The sequence below is a fragment of the Mauremys reevesii genome, linkage group 12, assembly GCF_016161935.1.
Source record: "Mauremys reevesii isolate NIE-2019 linkage group 12, ASM1616193v1, whole genome shotgun sequence".
Classification (NCBI taxonomy): Eukaryota; Metazoa; Chordata; order Testudines; family Geoemydidae; genus Mauremys; species Mauremys reevesii.
The window spans coordinates 32,195,207-32,215,401 of record NC_052634.1 but is presented as its reverse complement, the minus strand read 5'-3'; the positions used below and the strand labels follow the sequence as shown (position 1 = coordinate 32,215,401).

Sequence of the window (20,195 nt, the reverse complement as noted above, 5' to 3'; positions counted from 1 at the left end):
AATTATTGCTTAAAATATACAAATACCCTTGTTGATTTCAGGCAAAACAAGGGAATTACCCCATATTGTCTTATATGTGTTTCATAGACAGCCCAGATTTCAGTGGCCTCTACCTTATCAGTTAGATAATTTGCATTAATACAGATGCTTTCTGGTTTGCTTTTTACTTTTAACTCCTGCTTTTAAACACTGAAAGAAAACATCACCACTTATAGTGCCTTAGAGCCTAATAAATTTTCATTTACATAGCATTGTATACATTCTTTAGCTAATTCAACAAAATTGTTCATAGCCAAATGATTGCAATCTAATAATTTCTTTGCCTGAATTTATTTACAAACATTTAAAAAAAACACCAAGAACTTTTCTCTTTAGCATTTTTACAAAGTTCAACTACTATTCCCTCCAGCAACTACAGAGTTAACTTTTCACTCTCCTTCAAATCACTTGCTCTTTCCTTATATCACTTGCTTTGTCTTTCAACAGCCACTTACCAATTCAAATCACCATTCCAAATATCCTTCTGAGTATTTGAAATCCCCATGCTTATACTCACTTACTTCTTCCTTCCACGAGACCCTCAAAAGTTTCCAACCTGTTCTCCAAGCTCTCTGTCTGTTGCCCGCCCGCCTGGGCCCGATCCTTTTTTTTTTTTTTTTTTTTTTTTCCGCTGAACCGTTTCTTTCATGGGCTTCTGCCCCCACCCTTCTGGTCTTTTCCCAAAACATTTTATTCACAAGACGACCCGAGTCCTCCCTCGTGAGGCTTGCCACCTGGGCAAAACGCATGGCCCACTGGCGTTAACTATTTAATTGCCTCTTGTAGCAAACACACTGCTGTTACGGCATATGCTGAGCACGAATGGTTACATTTTAACAAGTCCCTGAAGGACTGGTACTTGCTTAGCCAGGGCTTCCTTTTCTCCAACTACTCTATTGCCCAGTCCTGTTACGACTGGGGGTAGATCCTTTCACCTGCCACCCTTCCTGGTCAACCAGGGTGGAGAGAGGAATGCTAAACCCTTCTCCAGTTCTCAGACTTACTGCAGCTGAGAATGGGCACATCTTTAATTATGCAATCCTCAACATATAACACCAACAATACCAAACAGAACAAACATAAAATAACAAGGGTAAAACAAATAGATGGTGTAAATTCTGCAGGGCTCCCCCATTCTCTATTGCTCACCAAACTGTGACAAATTTCTGTTACCAATTTATGCCTCATGTCAGGTGATCAAACTGACACTGCAGGACGTTGCAGGAGGATAGAGAAAATACACCATATAACCAAATTTTAAAGCTTCATTAAAAATAATAAAACAACAATGGAGAGTGTTGGGAATGCTCCCACATCACTCAAGAAAGATATAAATGCCCCATACTTACACATATCCAGACTGGCCACGTCTGTATATAACATTCAGAAAAGGGGAATAGGTGGACGGGAGATTATCCTGTATACAGCTTGTTCAGAATTTCCAACATGCTTCCGCTCTTGGGAAGGCTGTTCTTTTACACCCTGGAATCTCCTGCGGTGTCTCTTTCAGAGATTCTAGTCCAGGTCAGCTACCTGTGGCTTCTCCAGTGTCACCAAGCCACACCAGCACCGGCATCCGTCACAAAGTCAGACTGTTGGATCTCACCAAACAGTTAAGCTTTGCAAATGTAATCTCAGTTCTGTAACTTGTACTGCCTTTGGTTTGCTTGACCTTGAGCATAAAACAACTTTCTCTTTTATCTCTGGGCGAAGCTGAGTTTTAAATTAACCCGTTTCTAGACAAATTGCTCACACTGTGTCAGAGGCTTTTCTTTGGTGATTAAAAGCTCCTCTGAGATATATGATCCTATCTAGATTAAAGGTACCTTTTAATGGGCATTGTTTAGATGGATCTTCACGCGTATAAAGATTCCAATTCTCTAAATACCTGCAGGTTTTAGAACCATAATGTACGTACATATAATATGCTGGGGTACTCTTAGGGGGTGAGGTGGAATGTTTAGACTGTCCCTTACCCACACGGAAAAGAAGGGGGGGGAGAGAAGATGGGTTCACACGCTCCTAGACCCGATTACAGTTTTGGCTTCCAGCATACCAATAGAACAAGAAACAAAAGTACCCCTACCAAAAAGAAAAGCCAGCCCTGGGGCTGCTCTAAGTCCCAGTAATTGTTCAGCACGGCCCACGGACTCGTGGAGTTAATGGAATTATTCATTAGCCATGTCTGAACCTAGGTACCTTAACCAGAAAGCTTTTACCCACACACCTTCCTATTTGTGGGTTCCTTTACCATTAGGGGCCCAAGGTCCCAACCCTCACTCTTCGGGGGCGTTAATCCTCAAACCCAGGAGGTAACGCACTTACCACGCCCGGAGTGGCCACGTCTGGCAGGTGGACTCTCTTCTGGTACTGTCTTGCCTCCGTGTCGTTTGGAGTTCTCTATGGAGGGGGCGTAGCCGTCCCGGCCGATTGCGGCGACCCGGAGCTCGAGCAAACCAATAGCTCAAGGTGGCCACTCTCCTGAGCCGTCCTCGGCCGCCGGTCAGCGCCCCCAACAGGGAGAGAAGTCCCGGCGGAGTCGCCATTTGTTAGCCAAAAGGGCTCGTTTCCCCCTGGAGCTTACCTAATTACACCAAGGAGGCACGGAGACAGGAAGACGAGTACCACACCCTTTATTGATCGGTCAGCTGAGCGGGTGTTCCTCTCGGCTAGTGCCAGAGAAAGAGACACACCTTTCATGGCCAAACGGCCTACCTTTATAGCCGGTAACAAACAACTTAGCCTACGTTTGTCTACGTCATTTGGTTGACCTATAAACCCTGTGGATAATTGGGTACGCAGGATACATATATCATTTTGTGGGGGCTACAAGAGACATACAGCTGTTGAGGATACATTTGTCATTCTGAAGGGGACACAAGATACATCCGTTGACCCTTTGTACTAGATACTTTGGATGCATACATGTGAACGCAGCTGCAAACACTTGGGGAGCCAACATATACTTGGGGAGCCAAACAAAACTGATAAGCGAAATAGCTGACTTAGGTAGATACACGGCCTTCAGTCTAATGAGTTCTGTAAGCTTTCCAACACAGTTTGGACAAGCATAACATAACTTTGGTTTACTCAGGCCTAATACGGAAAGGCTTCATTAGCACTATGATTTTTCCAACACCAGGTTGTTTGGGGGAGATGATGAGGATGTTCCCTTTTGAGATAAAAACTAAGAAATACAGCACTAGAGAATTTCTTTTTTTAAGAAATCTGGGATTTAGACATTTTATTTAAAGCAAGGGAGTTCTGAGTTTCTGATTGCAAGAAGCAACATTGTTTGATCTGTCATTGTACCAAAGGAGGAGGCGATTGTCTACAAAGGAGGGGTGAAAACTCAACGCATCCAATGAGGATGGGATTTGAACCCATGCATGCAAAGCACAATGGATTAGCAGTCCATCACCTTAACCACTCGGCCACCTCATCTCAGCTGGCAATGAAGAGACAGGAGGAGAAATCTAAGGCCAGCAGAGATAGGGACAATAAGGAGTTTTTAAATACTAAGCAGAAGCAGAGGCTGAATGAGCTCCCCGCTCACATCTAGTGAGGAGCTGGGGGAAAGACTTCAGGAACAGACCGTGTTTGCATAGACACCTACTTTGCCTAGCTATGCAGCATGATGGGGCCGCTTCCCCAAAATGACCAGTTTTGGCTGGTGGTGGGTTACAAATCACTTTAGGATTGAGTGGAATGAAATGTTATTATCCTTCCTGCATGAGTGAAGGGCAGCAGAACATACCTAGTCAGTCCTGATGTAGGGGTAGGGGGGTGAGGAATAGCTTTTATTGGACTGCATAGAAGTAATTGAGGATGTCACCCTAAACCAGTGGTCCCCAAGCATTTCACACTGTGCCCTCTTAGCCATGGCTGTGGCCCCTCAGAAGCCGCAGTGAAGAACCGGGGCTGGGAGTAGGGCTGTTGCTTGCTGGGGAGAGGGGTGCAGACAGGGGTAAGGGGGTCAAGGCCGAGCTGGGAGCCAGAGCCCCAGACTGAGGGTGGGGTTGGGGAAGAGCTGGGGCTGAGTGCTTCTCCCTCCATGGGGGCTGGCTCAGGCCCTGAGGTGCCCCCATGAATGTTCCTCTGTGTCCCCCTAGGAGTCATGCCCCACATTTTGGGAACCACTGAACCCTTCTCGCTAAGCAGGGGCTAGTGATGCCAAAGCCCAGGGAAAGGGAGAACAAGTGCAGGGCCCCCAGCACTGGAACCATGTGAAGGGGCTGCAGGAGAGGAGCAATGGCTGGTGGCCCAGGGAGTTAAGGGCAAAGGAGGCACAGGAGGGGGCAGGAGTTAGGGGTGAAGGAGGTGCAAGGGCTGGGAGTGCAGGAGCTAGCGGTAAAGGGGGAGTGGGGATCGTCCAGGGGCAGTGGGGAAGTGCCAAAGTACAAGCTTTGCTCAGGGCACCATTTTCCCTAATGCTGGTCTGAGCAAACAATTGGAACTGACCCTTCAGTAAGAACAGAACCATAGTGTAGAAAAGCCCCTTTGTTAAGTGGTGGTGGCTGAGGGCTTAGGGAGATGGGTTAAAAAACAACAAGCATCTCTCTGTGGAGGTTTGATTCTTGCCTGCTAGGCCAGGCTGGTGTGTGGTGTCTCCATGGCTGTACTTTCAGTGTCTGATCACCCACGGTGTCACAGGGAGCCAAGTCTAGACATATTCAGAGGTTCTATGCCAGGGTTTCTCAAACTTCCTTTCACTGCAACCCCCTTCAGCTAAAAAAAAAAAAAAAACCTTACTATATGGCCCTGGAAAGAGGGACCAAGCCCCTCCACACCAGGCAGGGGCAGGGGGGAGCCAAAGCCTGAGCCCTGCCCCAGTTAAGGGAGGGCAAAACCAAAGCTTGAGGGATTCAGCCCTGGGTGGTGGGGCTCAGACTTTTGGCTTCAGCCTCAGGCACCAACAAGTCTAATGCCAGCCCTGGCAACCCCATTAAAACAGGGTTATGACCCACTTTGGGGTCCTGACCCACAGCTTGAGAACCACTGCTCTATGCTGAGGGGAGATAGTTTTCCTGTGGGTGTAGTTAATCCACTTCCCCAAGAGGTGGCAGCTATGTCAGTGGGAGAAGCTATATCGGTGGGTGCGCAAGCTGTGGTGGTTGCCACATTTAAGAAGTTTAATCAAACCCCATTTTTAAAGGGGTCTGGGAATGGCAACGGAGCTCAATGAAGCAGGGTCTGTCCTTCAAAGTGCTGGAGATCACAATTCTATACTCCTGTTGTCATGGGGGTATAGCTTAGTGGTAGAGTGCTTAACTGCAGCTCAAGTGGTCCTTCGTTCAAACTCCTGTGTTCTCTTATAACCTTCTTTCTTTTTTTAAAAAAAAGGAAAACATTTATTTTTCCATTCTCCATTCTGTTCAGGAGCTCCACTATACGGGGGTGCTTGATATGAATGTACACACTCAACATTTCACTGTCCAAATGCATAAAAACCTAGCAAAGCTGTCCATCAGCTGAAATCCGTTCCAATCCTCTAAGTGTCTAGTTTATGTTTTCATCAATTAAACAAAGGTATCATACGAATGTACATTTGCAGATCCTTCTTCTCCAGGAGCTGTGCTGTGCAGAAGAACAAGAGCCACATCCAGCTGCAGTTCAGGAATCTGATGACCAAAGAGCCAATAAATGTTCTGAGGGCTGGAGAAAAATGCCTTCTAGTGAGCTATTGAACGAGCTCAACCTGTTTAGCTTATCAAAAGAAGATTGAAAGGTGACTTCATTGAAGTGTTGAAGGGCCTTAATGGAGAGAAGAGATTGGGTATAAAAGGGCTCTTCAATCGAGCAGAGAAAGGCATAACAAGACCCAATCGCTGGAAGGTGAAAAGAGACAAATTCATATTACAAATAAGACACAAATATTCAACAGCGAGGATGATTCACCACAGGAACAAGCTACCAAGGAAAGTGGTGGATTTGCCATCTCCTGATGTCATTTAATGAAGACTAGATGCCTTTCTGGAATGTGTTGCCCCAAAAGTAGCTCTTGTGTCATACAGGAGGCCTGTGATATGCAGGGGGTCAGATTAGATGCTCTAATGGTCTCTTCTGGTCATAAAGTCGACCAATTTCTGAAAAACTGAGTGTAGCATTGGGAGCAGCATCTGATGTTTTCCTGTCTAGCCGGCTTGCTGCCTAGAATGAACGCTCCTTGAGTGGGGTGATCCACAGGGAGTAGCTCAAACCTCCAAAGTGCCTGGCCAGGGGCAGGACATTAGCCCAGCAAGGGAGGGGTGTGGCAGTGACATCACAAAGGCCTTTTGCAGGACCTCAGACTATTGGTCAAAGGTGGTGGGGAGGTGGTGACCTCACAGAGAGATGCTGACATCAGCATGGCAGGACGGGGATGAGGGGCCAGGGAAACCTCAGAGACCCCTGTGGCTTTGCTTCAGCAAGTCTCCTTCTCCAGGTCTCTCTTTGAGGACTGAGAGAGTATTCGGGTTCACGTACCTGAGCGCCAGGAGGAACCTCTTTCGAGTTTTCTCCTTCCCTTTTCCTGATTTTACTAGAAAACAGACGTCCCTGTTTAGAAGGTAAGAGCCTCCTCGAGGTTTGAAACCTGTTCAGTCTGATCCATCTGGTGACAGTTGAATTCTAGGCATGGAAAACACGAGCTTAAGGAGGCAGAATTTTATTCCGTACCTGGGATTTTGTCCCGTAAAATCACTGGGGATATTAGGGTTTGTTCTTTTTGTTTCACCTTTTCCTCCATCCATCCATCCCTCCCTCCTTTCACTTTTTGTTTCACTGGGGGAGGGGGAGCTCGGGGGGTGTTAGGGGGCGGGGGTAGAGGGGATGGGCGGCACTGGGGAGGGAGCTCGGGGGTGTTGGAGCAGGGGCAGAAGAGGGGATGGGCGGCAGTGGGGAGGGGAGCTCGGGGGTGTTTGGGGTGGGGGCAGAGAGGGGATGGGTGGCACTGGGGAGGGGAGCTCGGGGGTGTTGGGGCGGGGGCAGAGAGGGGATGGGCGGCACTGGGGAGGAGCTCGGGGGTGTTTGGGGACAGGGGGCAGAGAGGGGAAAGGGAGGTCGGGGGTGTTGGGGCAGGGGCAGAGAGGGGATGGGCAGCACTGGGAGAGGGGAGGTCGGGGTGTGTTTGGGGAAGAAGAGGGGATGGGCGGCACTGGGGAGGGGAGCTCGGGGGTGTTGGGGACGGGGGAGAGGGGATGGGCGGCATCGGGGAGGGGAGCTCAGGGGTGTTGGGGCAGGGTCAGAGAGGGGAGGGCGGCACTGGAGGAGGTGGAGCTTGGGGGTGTTTGGGGCGGGGCAGAGAGGGGATGGGCGGCACCGGGGAGGAGCTCAGGGGGTGTTGGGGCGGGGCAGAGAGGGGATGGGCGGCACCGGGAGGGGAGCTCTGGGGGTGTTGGGGTGGGGCAGAGGGGATGGGCGGCACTGGGGAGGGAGGTCGGGGATGTTGGGGCGGGGCAGAAGAGGGGATGGGCGGCACTGGGGAGGGGAGGTCGGGGATGTTGGGGCGGGGTCAGAGAGGGGATGGGCGGCACTGGGGAGGGGAGCTCGGGAGGGGTTGGGGCGGGGCAGAGAGGGGATGGGCGGCAGTGGGGAGGGGAGCTCAGGGGTTGGGGCGGCGCAGAGAGGGGATGGGCGGCACTGGGGAGGGGAGCTCGGCGGGGTGTTGGGGGCAGGGCAGAGGAGGGGATGGGCGGCACTGGGGAGGAGGTCGGGGCGGGGCAGAGAGGGGATGGGCGGCAGTGGGGAGGGGAGCTCAGGGGTTGGGGCGGGGCAGAGAGGGGAGGGGCGGCACTGGGGAGGGGAGCTCAGGGGTTGGGGCGGGGCAGAGAGGGATGGGCGGCACTTGGGGAGGGGGAGCTCGGGGTTGGGGCGGGGCAGAGAGGGGAGGCGGCACTGGGGAGGGGCTCCGGCGTGTTGGGGCGGGGGCAGAGAGGGGAGGCGGCACTGGGGTGGGGAGCTCAGGGGGTTGGGGCGGGGCAGAGAGGGGATGGGCGGCATTTGGGGAGGGGAGCTCAGGGGTGTTGGGGGGCAGGGCAGGGAGGAGGGGCGGCACTGGGGAGGGGAGCTCAGGGCGGGTTGGGGGCGGGGCAGAGAGGGGAGGGCGGCAGTGGGGAGGGGAGCTCAGGGGAGGTTGGGGCGGGGCAGAGAGGGGGAGGGCGGCAGTGGGGAGGTGGAGCTCAGGGGTTGGGGGCAGGGTCAGAGAGGAGGTGCGGCAGTGGGGAGGGGGCGCTCAGGGGTTGGGGCGGGGTCAGAGAGGGGAGGGGCGGCAGTGGGGAGGGAGCTCAGGGGGCGTTGGGGCTGCTCAGGAGCCGCCTCGCGAACGCCTCAAGGCCACGTGACGCCCTCTCGGAAACTCCGCCTCTCCGAGACAGCCAATAGGAAGAGGAGGCAGAGCCCTGACCAATGGGAGCGCGAGAAGAAACCTTCCCCCGCCCAGTTCCAGTGCGAGGTTGGGGCTGCAGTGACCAGAGCCCCAGCAGGGTGCATCGGGGCTGCAGTGACCAGAGCCCCAGCAGGGTGCATCGGGGAGCTGCAGTGACCAGAGCCCCCAGCAGTGTGCATCGGGGGCTGCAGTGACCAGAGCCCCAGCAGGGTGCAGCGGGGGCTGCAGTGACCAGAGCCCCAGCAGGGTGCATCGGGGCTGCAGTGACCAGAGCCCCAGCAGGGTGCATCGGGAGGCTGCAGTGACCAGAGCCCCAGCAGGGTGCATCGGGGGCTGCAGTGACCACAGCCCCAGCAGGGTGCATCGGGGGCTGCAGTGACCAGAGCCCCAGCAGGGTGCATCGGGGGCTGCAGTGACCCGAGCCCCAGCAGGGTGCATCGGGGCTGCAGTGACCAGAGCCCCAGCAGGGTGCAGCGGGGGCTGCAGTGACTAGACCCCCAGGAGGGTGCAGTGGGGGGGGGCTGCAGTGACCAGAGCCCCCGCAGGGGGGCTGCCGGCCGGGGGGTTCCCTGCAGCCTGGTGCCCGTCACAGGAGACCCGCAATAGCCTGACCCCAGCCCTGTCCGAGCTCCGCCCTGCCCCCAGCCCACTGCCTCTTGAGCAGCCCCCTGCGGTGTCACCACTACCCCCGGCTGTGTCCCCGCAGCTTCCCAGCTCCCCTCCAGTGGCCCCCACACTTCCTCCCTGCAGCCTGGCCCATTCCCCCCCTGAGTCCCAGCTTCACCCCTCGACATCTCTCCAACCCACCTCCCCCCATCACAGCCCCTGCCCCCCAGTGCCCCGGCCCTGCTCCCCGGGGGGCTTGAGAGGCCCCCACCCCCCGGCCGCTCCACTCCCCACAATGGGCAGCTGCTGGCGCTGAGGAAGGGGGTCTGGGCCAGGCCAGGTGCTGGGCCGATCCTGGTGAAAGAGAGACGAGCCGGCAAGGCTGAGAGGCCCTCCCTTTTCTGGGGGACAGGGCTCCACAATTTGGCCAGTGTCACCCTCCCCATCCAGAGGAGACGTCCGCTCCCAGCAGGCCGTGCTCCATCTCCACCCTGCAGGGGAGCCCCCAGTCCAGCAGTGCCCCCACCCCGCCCCATCAGCAGCCAAGCCGGGAACCTGCCCTTCTCCCCTGCGAGGGCTGCAGGACTCCTGCCCCGCAGCACCAGCCTCCCCATGTCCCCGGGGTGGGGTGGGGGAAGGGGGGATTCCTTCTTCCCATTGCCCAGATCCCACCCCCACCCCGGGCTGCCCAGACAGGATCCAGGGGCTGCAGCAGTTGGCTGCTTCCCCAGGGCTCCCAAGGAGCCGCCAGGAGAAGGGACGAGATTCTCCACGGCGCTGCAGCCGTTCACACTGGGACCCGTCTCACACGGGGGAAACTGAGGCACCAGGGAGGGCGAGATGGGCTGCACCAGCTCAGATTGGGAGTCTGTGGGAGAGCCAGGAATAGAACCCAGGAGTCCTGGCTCCATGGGCAGCTTGGGACTCCTCCACTTGGGGAGGCTGGGCGGGCCCGGACTGTGGCCCTGCCCCAAGGCCTGCTGCCACTCAGCCTCCCAGCTCCTGGGGAGGCTGAGGCTGGTGGATCGCTTGAGCTCAGGAGTTCTGGGCTGCAGGGGGCTGTGCCGATCGGGTGTTCGCACTAAGTTCAGCATCAATATGGTGATCCTGGGGCAGCTTGGGGTCCCCAGGTTGCCTAAGGAGGGGTGAACTGGCCCAGGTTAGAAATGGAGCAGGTCAAAACTCCCGTGCTGATCAGAAGTGGGATTGTGCCTGTGAATAGCCCCTGCAGCGTAGCCTGGGCAAGACAGTGAGACACGGTCTCTTTTAAGACCCCCCCCCCCCGCAGAGCCTGGAGTGGGGATGGGAGCACCCACACGCTGGGGATTCTGACTTGGGGTGAGGGACGCACCCAAGCAACACAGATCTTGAAAAGGGGAACAGAGACACCCACAGATCCTGGATGGGGGCAGGCAGGGGAAACCACACACGGGAGCTAGTTCATGGGGTGCGGGACAGAGACACCCACCAGAGATACTGGATGGGAGCACCCACATGATGGGGATCTTGAACTGGGAGGAGGGAAGCACCATGTACCAGAGGTTCTGAAGGGGGAACAGGGACACTCACACACCAGGTGTCTCGCAGCAAGAGCTGCGGTCTTGATTTACACAGGGCAGTGATGGGGATTTAACCAATTCCTGCGCAGAACTTTTTCCACTAGATAATTAGCCTCATGGTTAAAAAATGGTAATTTCCAGTTGGCGTTTTGTGACATTGACTGCAAACCAAGGGGGTCGTGTTCAACCTTTGTCTGGTGAATTAAAGAACCCTTTAAAATCAGATATTTCCCCCTCTGGGAATTTTTAAAACTGTGTATTTAAAATCAGTGACTAAATCCCCTCTTAACCTCCAGTCAATGAAATCAATTGAGTTTCTTCAATCTCTCGCTGTAGACAGAAGAGACCAATGCACATTTTCCTTGTTTTTAAAGGCAAAATTCCTGATCTTTCCAAGGGGATCTTCTGCTTCAGCTGTCAGTTTGGGGAAGGATTTGGCTTCCTGGGCTATAATCTGCCGGCTGGGTTATAATCTGCGGTCTGAAGGGTCAAATTTAGATGAGGCCATTAGTGCTGCCCCCGTGTGGCCGGAGATGGGAGCTCACAAGCAGAGTTGAAAGCTGGAGCTGGAACGGACCTGGCTGGACACGTGGGGCACAAAGGCTCTCGCATGGGATCCTCGCTGTGCAGCAGGAGGCGGAGGAAGCTGGTTGTCAGGGTCAGGGCCATGGGCGCCAACTTATATGGGCTCGTGGAGCTAAAGCCCCAGGAATATTCAAAATCAGGGGCTCTGCTCCACCAATATTTGGAGCTAGGTTTTGCCCCTTTAAATTCCAGCCGCGGCTGGGAATCGGAGGGCTCTGGGCTGCCTGCAACCGCGGGGAGCACAGAGCCCTTTAAATCTCAGCCGCGGCCGGGAATCAGAGGGCTCTGGGCTGCCTACAAGCGCGGGGAGCACAGAGCCCTTTAAATCTCAGCCGCGGCTGGGAATCAGAGGCTCTGGGCTGCCTGCAACCGCGGGGAGCCCAGAGCCCTTTAAATCTCAGCCGGGGCTGGGAATCGGAGGGCTCTGGGCTGCCCGCAGGCAGAGAGCCCAGAGCCCTTTGAATCCCAGCCGCGGCGGCTGGGATTTAAAGGGCTCAGGGCTCCCGCGGCTGCCAGCAGCTCAGAGCCCTTTGAATCCCAGCCCTGGCCGCTGATTGCCCCCTCCCAGACCCCTGCCCCAACTGCCCCCAGGACCCCACCCCTATCTAAGCACCACTGGTCCTTGTCCCCCGTTACCCACTCCTGAGACAACTGCCCCTAACTGCCCCTTGGGACCCCAGCCCCAATCGAAGCCGCCCTTCTCCTTGTCCCCAACAGGCCCCGCCTGAGACCCCACCCCACGGTGCCCCAGGGCCCCACCCCTACCTGTCCCTGATAAACCCCCTGGACTCCCATGCCTATCCAATTGCTGCCTGTCCCCTGACTGCCCCTGCAAACCTCTGCCCCATCCAACCCCCCCTGCTCCTTGTCCCTTGACTGGCCCCTGGAACCCCCTACCCCTTCTCCAACCTTGTAATCTTGTGGTACTGACGTGTTGTAGCTTCATTTTATATCGGCTTACAGGGCGGGAGTGCGGGGGGCACCACCATTTTGGGCCCCAACAAAAATTATACAAACCTGCCGCCTATGGTCAGGGCTGCACCCTGCCATGCTGAGCCGGTGTCTGTGCTAAGCTCGGCATCAATCAGGTGACTCTGGGAAGTTCGGGGTCCCCAGGCTCCCACAGGAGGGTGAAGCAGGTCACCCCTGGAGCAGGTTAAAGCTGCAGGGTGACAGTGGGGTTGCTGCCCCTGTGAACAGCTGCTGTAGCACCGCCTGGGCAGGACAGGGAGAGCCAGTTATACCCCGTCCCCCAGCCTGTATTGGGGGATGGGAGCACTCACACCCTGGGGACCCACCCACCAGAGATCTACGGGGGGGAGAGTGGCACCCACACACCCAGGATGTTGTAGGGGACAAGGGCATCCACACTCCGGGATCCTCTGCAGAGGACGGACACCCACACACCCAGGATTCTGTATGGGGGGCAGAGGTACCCGGACACCTGGGCGGGGGATGGGGGGCACCGAAACATCCAGGATCTTACCTAGGAGGACAGCGGCGCCTGCAGCTCGAGATGAGATGGGGGCAGGGGAAGCAGGAGCATTTCCCAGTTCCAGGCTGTCCCCGTCTGGCCAAGGCACAGAGCTCACAAGCAGAGTTTAAAGCTCCAGCTGCCAGATCGCAAAACAAGCTGGGCTCTGTGGCTGGTGCCTGTGATCCCAGTGCCTGGAGAGGCTGAGGCTGGCGGATCGCTTGAGCTCAGGAGTTCTGGGCTGCAGGGGGCTGTGTTGATCAGGTGTCCGCACTAAGTTCGGCATCAATATGGTGATCCTGGGGAAGCTTGGGGTCCCCAGGTTGCCTAAGGAGGGGTGAACCAGCCCAGGTCAGAAATGGAGCAGGTCAAAACTCCCATGCTGATCAGTAGTGGGATCACACCTGTGAATAGCCCCTGCAGTGTAGCCTGGGCAAGACAGTGAGACACGGTCTCTTTTTATACAGACACCCCCCGCAGAGCCTGGAGGGGGGGATTGGAGCACCCACATGATGGGGATTCTGACTTGGGGGGAGGGACACACCCAAGCAACACAGATCTTGAAAAGGGGAACAGAGACACCCACAGATCCCGGATGGGGGCAGGCAGGGGAAACCACACACGGGAGCTAGTTCATGGGGTGGGGGACAGAGACACCCACCAGAGATCCTGGATGGGAGCACCCACATGATGGGGATCTTGAACTGGGAGGAGGAAGCACCATGTACCAGAGATTCTGAAGGGGAACAGGGACACCCACACACCAGGTGTCTTGCAGCAAGAGCTGCGGTCTTCATTTACACCCGGCAGTGATGGGGATTTAACCACGTCCCTTGCGGAGCTTGTTCCACTAGATGATTAGCCTCATTCAACACTACGAGTTTATATCGAATTTAGCAGCGTTAAATCACATTAACCCTGCACTCATCCACACAACGAAGCCCTTTATATCGATATAAAGGGCTCTTATCTGGTATCTGTACTCCTCCCGACAAGGGGAGGAGCCCTGAAATCGGTATTGCCATGTCGGATTAGGTTTAGCGTGGCCACTATTCGACGGTATTGGCATCCAGGCGCTATCCCACAGTGCACCATTGTGACCGCTCTGGACAGCAATCTGAACTCGGATGCACTGGCCAGGTTGACAGGAAAAGCCCCATGAACTTTTGATTTTCATTTCCTGTTTGCCCAGCGTGGAGCGCAGATCAGCACAGGTGACCATGCAGTCCCAGAATCCAAAAAAAGCTCCAGCATGGACCGTACAGGAGATACTGAAGTTGATCTCTGTATGGCGAGATGAATCTGTTCTATCAGAACTCCGTTCCAAAAGACAAAATGCCTAAACATTTGACAAAATCTCCAAGGCCATGATAGACAGAGGCCACAACAGGGACTCAATACAGTGCTGAAACTTAAGGAGCTGTGACAAGCGTACCAGAAAGCCAAAGAATGAAATGGACGCTCACGGTGGGAGGGGCAACTGACGTCTGTAGCTCTCCCACAGTTCCCGCACTCTCCGAAAACCATTTGAATTCTTGGCTGAGTTCCCAAAGCCTGATGGGTCAAAAACATTGTTGCGGGTGGTTCAGGGTATATGTCGTTCCCAACCCCCCCCCCGTGAAAGCAAAGGGAAAAAAATCATTTCTCGCCTTTTTTCAGTGTCACCGTATGTCTACTGGATGCTGCTGGCAGACGCAGTGCTGCAGCGCTACACAACACCATCCCCTTCCCTTCCCGGTACTACAGGACTGATGTTCTGGTAGGACTGATATCTGTCATTGTCGTCCCGTGAGTGCTCCTGGCTGGCCTTGGTGAGGTCAGCTGGGGGTGCCTGGGCAAAAATGGGAATGACTCCCAGGTCATTCTCTTCTTTAAGCTTTGTCTAATGGAGATTCAGTCCTGCCTGGAATATCATAGCAGCTGGAGGCTGCCCTCCCCTCCCGCCTTTGAGCTCTACTTGCAGAGGCAATAAAGTCAATGTTGTTTCAAATTCCTGCGTTCTTTATTACTTCGTCACACAAATGGGCGGATAACTGCCACGGTAGCCCAGGAGGAGTGGGGGAGGAGGGAAGCAATTGGTGTGGTTGTTGCAGGGGCACCCCCTAGAATGGCATGCAGCCCATCATTTCTGCGGGATGTCTGGGGCTCTGACCCGGAGCAGCTGTTTGCCTCTCTGGTTCTTTTGTAGGCTTGTCTGATAGTCTAGACAGGACTGACCCTCCCTTTAGACAAAACTTAAGGGAATGACCTGGGAGTCATTCCCATTTTGTCCATGCACCCCAGCCAACCTCACCAAGTCAAGCCAGGAGCACCCATGAAAGCAGCAAACGGTACAGTATAACTGGCAACTGTCATTGTCAACTTGCAAAGCAGCAGTGGGACGGTATGGCTGGTAACCATCTCTGCTAACTTGCAAAAGGGAAGGGGATGCTGCTGTGTAGCGCTGCAGTACCGCGTCTGTCAGCAGCATCCAGTAGAGATACGGTGACAGTGAAAAAGGCTGAACGGGCTCCAGGAAAGGCGTGAAATGATTGTCTGCCGTTTCTTTCACGGAGGGAGGATTGACTGACATTTACCCAGAATCACCCACAACACTGTTTTTGCCCCATAAGGCATTGGGATCTCAACCCAGAATTCCAATGGGTGGGGGAGACTGCGGGAACTATGGGATAGCTATGGGATAGCTACCCACAGTGCAACGATCTGGAAATCGACAGTAGCCTCGGTACATGGACGCACACCGCTGAATTAATGTGCTTAGTGTGTCCGCGTGCACTCGACTTTATACAATCTGTTTCCAAAAAACAGTTTCTGTAAAATCGGAATAATCCTGTAGTGTAGACATACCCTGTGATTAATAACTTTGGTGGCTAAATGAAAGGCTGATGGTTCAAACCCAGGTGAAGATGGAGGTTTTTTTTTTAGTGATGAGAATCCAGTACATTTTAACAGGCAGAAAATCTCCTCAATGCTGCTCTAGCCTCATTGGGCAAGCATAAGTAGCCCTTTTGCCAAATGCATTGGTGGTATAGTGGTGAGCATAGCTGCTTTCCAAGCAATTGACCTGGCTTCAATTCCCAGCCAATGCAGGGATGGGATGTTTTCTCTGCTGGGAATTGGTTTAATTTCAGTCACGTTGTATCAGTTTATCAATAGAATGAGAGAATCAATGTCCTGCAGGTCATTCAACACAGAAGAAAGGGGCGGGACTATACAATGAGCTGTTGGAGTTATCCTGGTATTACAATATTTGGTTTATTTTTTTTTTAATTTCTTTACTTCCCTCTCCCTTTTAGACTCAGAGCCTTTAAGGTCAGAAGGGACCAGTGTGATCATCTAGTCCGACCTGCTGCACCTTGCAGGCCAAAAGACCCCACCCACCCACTCCTGTAATAGACCCGGGAGGGGAGGCAGCTCTGTGCTCTGCCCCTCCCCCAGGCAGCACATGGAGGCCCTCTGCTCCCCTCCCCCCATGGGTATGCAGAGATGTGCCAGCAGCACTGAGGTGGCTCCCTGCCCACTCTGCCTCCGTCCCTCCGTGCCACTCCCAGAAATGGCCGGCATGTCCCAGCATCCCCTGGGGCGGGGGGAGTGTCTCCATTCACTGCCCCTGCCCCGAGTACCAACTCCGCAGCACCCATTGGCCAGGAACTGCAGCCAATGGGAGCTCTGGGGGCGGCACCAGCAGGCAGCGGCGCACAGAGACCCCCTGGCATGGCCCACCTAGGAGCTGCTGCCGCAGGGTTGTGTGTACCGGTCACTTTGGGAGCTGCAGTGCCCAGGGTAAGCGCCACCCCTCCTGCACCCCAACCCCCCCCCCCAGCACAGAGCCCGCACCCCGCACCCAAATTTCCTCACAGAGCTTTGCTTGTTTCCTTTCACCCAAAACCATCCTTCTTCTCCGGGGCTGCAAGTAGCCATCCCTGGGAAGCCAAGAGGCAGGCACAAGATTCTGCCTCCCAGCAGCCAACCGCACCTCCCCAGGCTTTGCAGAACGAATGGTGACACTCTACTAACCCCACTTAGCCGCACTGAGGCGCTTAGCTTCTGCCCTGCCTTCCTCAGCTCGACTTTCCTCTTTTGCCCAATTCCTGCCTCACTCCCTCCTTTGGCAAGTCACCATAGGCCAATCTCCAAGGGCAGAGGAGACCAAGCCACAAGGCTTCAAAAAGTGAGTGGCCCAGATCCTCTAGCTTTCCCCTGCTGATGCCAAGGTTTCTTCTCAGCTCATTTCACCACCCTCTGCCATGCAGGAGTTGGGGTTATCACAGGGACGGACCAGTGGCAGCAGTAGGAGCGCCTTGCTGGACAGGCAGAAATAGTAAGCCCTCCTATTTCTGTCTGGTTTTGAGCCAGGGACCTTTTGTGTGGTAGGCAAACATGATAACCAATATACTACAGAAACTCTGTTGCAGTGCTTTCTCCCTCCCTTCATAAGAATGGCCATACTGGCTCAGACCAAAGGTCCATCCAGCCCAGTATCCTGTCTGCCAACAGTGGCCAATGCCAGGTGCCCCAGAGGGAGTGAACAGGTAATGATCAAGTGATCTCTCTCCTGCCATCCATCTCCACCCTCTGACAAACAGAGGCTAGGGACACCATTCCTTACACGGCCTGCCTAATAGCCATTAATGGACTTAACCTCCATGAATTTATCTAGTTCTCTTTTAAACCCTGTTATAGTCCTAGCCTTCACAACCTCCTCAGGTAAGGAGTTCCACAGGTTGACTGTGCACTGTGTGAAGAACCTCCTTTTATTTGTTTTAAACCTGCTGCCTATTACTTTCATTTGGTGTTCCCTAGTTCTTATATTATGGGAACAAGTAAATAACTTTTCCTTATTCACTTTAAGGTGTGGGGGCTGGGCTGGGCTGACTTTAGTCCCAGGCTTGGATCTCCTGAATGACGGGAAACATCCTTTGCTGCTACGCAGGGACAGCAGGCTACTGGTGACATACCAGGGCTGGGATGTGAGGGGAATGTTGCATGGACTTTATCATACAGGCCCCATCTTGCTTCTCACAGCCCACAGGCGAGAATCTAGAGAAGGGTGAATCATTTCTCAGCTGCATTCTCAGGAGAAGCCGGTAGCCGTCCTTGACCAGAGACCCAGGGGAGCAACCACAGCAGTTCTGCGGACAGCTCTGGCTGCCAGGGGATCCAGCTAGGAAAGGGAGTGCTGGGGGCTCTGCAGTTTTTGACGTGGGGCTGTCTCAGGAGTCACAGGTGGCTTTGTTGGGCGGGTGGGGAAGTAGGGACTACAGGATGTGAGGCTGGCTGAAATGAACCTGCACAAAAAACCTCCCCCTTTGCTCCAGCTAAGGCCCTACTTTGGCCTCTCCCCCTTTCATAAATATTTCCATATCTACCCCAGCTCTCAGAAACCCCCTCTCTCCCATGGGTATTTTCACGGTTTCTTCCTTTTTTCATGGAGAGAGAGAGAGAGAAAAAACAAACCTATTAATCTGAGCTACCGACACAGTTCACAGCATGAAATACACAATTTTGTGTTCAATGAGTTGTGTTCATTTACATAACATGAAAAATATGTTTTGGTCAATGCATGAAAACCTCACTGCATTGAACAACCCACTGGATATAGTTAATGTACTACCAGGGGCGGCTCTAGCGTTTTGGCCGCCCCAAGCAGTCATGCGCGGGAGGCGCCCCGGAGCCGCGGACCTCCCGCGGACATGACTGCTGAGGGTCCGCTGGTCCCGCGTGGCTCGGCTGTACCCCCCGCGGCTGCGGACACGGCGGCTCCGCTTGAGCTGCCGCAGTCATGCCTGCGGGAGGTCCAGCCGAGCCGCGGGACGAGCGCCCCCTCCGCAGTCATGCCTGCAGCAGGTCCGGTCATCCCGGGGCTCCGGTGGACCTCCCGCAGGCATGACTGCGGCAGGTCCGCCGGGCAGCCTGCCGCCCCCCCTCGGCCGCAGGGGACGCCCCCTAGATTTGGCCGCCCTAGGCACCAGCTTGTTTTGCTGGTGCCTAGAGCCGCCCCTGTGTACTACAGAATATTTAAAGAAGTTAAGAAAGATGTGCTTATAAATTAACATGTTGTGCTATTTACACACGCACAAGACACAGAAGAAACTGAAATTTGAGCTACTAAAATTTCCATTTTCTCACAGCATTTTAATTCTCAATATTGTTTTAATTTGCTTTTTTTTTTGGAACTAGAAATGAGGAAAGAGTACACTGAAGTCAGTTGAATTACCGCAGTGAGGGATTAGTCTCATTATTTGCCAATAACAAAACCTTTGTTAACAGAGAGTTAACTTTGACTGTGAATATTTCTTACCTTCCAGAACATCAACTTCAGTAAAACTCAAACTCTGGAAAAACAGGGAATACAGAGTGATGGTATATGCCCAGATAACCTTAACTCTGCCCTCTAGAAGAGACTCCGTGATAGCATATGAGAACAAGGAAAGGTTTGGGGACAAATTACATTTACTTCCCAAGAGTTTGTTTCTTCTGTAATTAATTGATCCTGGCCCCATCAATTGATCCTGGCCTGGTGTCTGGCTGTGGAATTTACTGTTTACTATTTTTATCCCAGTATATTTAAAGGCAAAACTGCTTTACAAAAGCTCCTTTATTCTAGGTTATACAAACAAGTCACTTCCCAGCTATTTCAAAGAGATGGAATTTTCCTGACCCACAGGGAACTTAAACTAACATGCTCAAGATCACACATTCCTTAGGAGAAAACGAAGGGGAAAAAAAACCCCACCAAACCGTTGCTGTTTCTACCCAAATGATCAATGAGATCAGAAAGTGAGACTGTGCAATTAACTGTCTGGGACTACACTGACTCTGCAGTTACTTGGATGCAGACACACCCAGCTCTATGGTTGGTAAACGTACAGAGACTCTGCTGCTGCTCATGAACTAGAAGCACATGACCTCTGAACAGCTGCCATTCGAATGTATCTGAAAGTTACAAGGAACAACGATCTGTGTTAAAGGAAGATTGCCATTTATTAGAGCCCCAGTTGATGCCGTGTGCACAAACAGAGGATTGAATGTGTAACAGGGAGTTTGGTAAATCTTGGTTCTTTTAGTTTTGTAACAGGCTCCTGTCCACCTCCAGTAGAGTTTTCAGTCCCAATGGCAACTTACTTACCAAATGTAATACAGACTAGTCCATGCCTCCCACGTGGATGTGGTTCTTGTTCTTCTGCACATTGTAGCCCATGGAGGCCAAGGACCTGCAAATGTGTCTTCATGGGCCTTTGTTTCATTGATGAAAACAAACCTAGACACTTAGAGGATTGGAACTGATTTCAGCTGGGGGACATGTTTGCTAGGTTTTTATGCATTTGCACAGGAAAATGTTGAGTGTTTCCATTTATTTCAGGTATCCCTAGTCAGTGGAGCTCCTGAACATAATGGAAATGGATATGCAATTATTATTGCTGTTGAAGGACCAGGCTTTTAAGGGGGCACTTGGATTTGAACCAAGGACCCCTTGATCTGCAGTCAAACACTCTACCACTGAGCTATACCCCCTGACAATTACATTGGCAAGTCAGTGATCTTAAGGATCTTGAAACCTGAGAGT

At 53.5% G+C, this 20,195-nt stretch overlaps 2 non-coding genes and 1 pseudogene across 2 annotated transcripts; all 3 read right to left on the bottom strand.

The window, feature by feature from the left end:
- Positions 1 to 20,195, bottom strand: part of LOC120375680 — a 1,085,709-nt pseudogene that overhangs the window by 669,036 nt on the left and 396,478 nt on the right.
- On the bottom strand, positions 3,402 to 3,483 carry TRNAS-GCU. The gene has a single exon. It is a non-coding gene; the product is annotated as a tRNA-Ser (tRNA).
- On the bottom strand, positions 20,072 to 20,143 carry TRNAC-GCA. Its single transcript has one exon. It is a non-coding gene; the product is annotated as a tRNA-Cys (tRNA).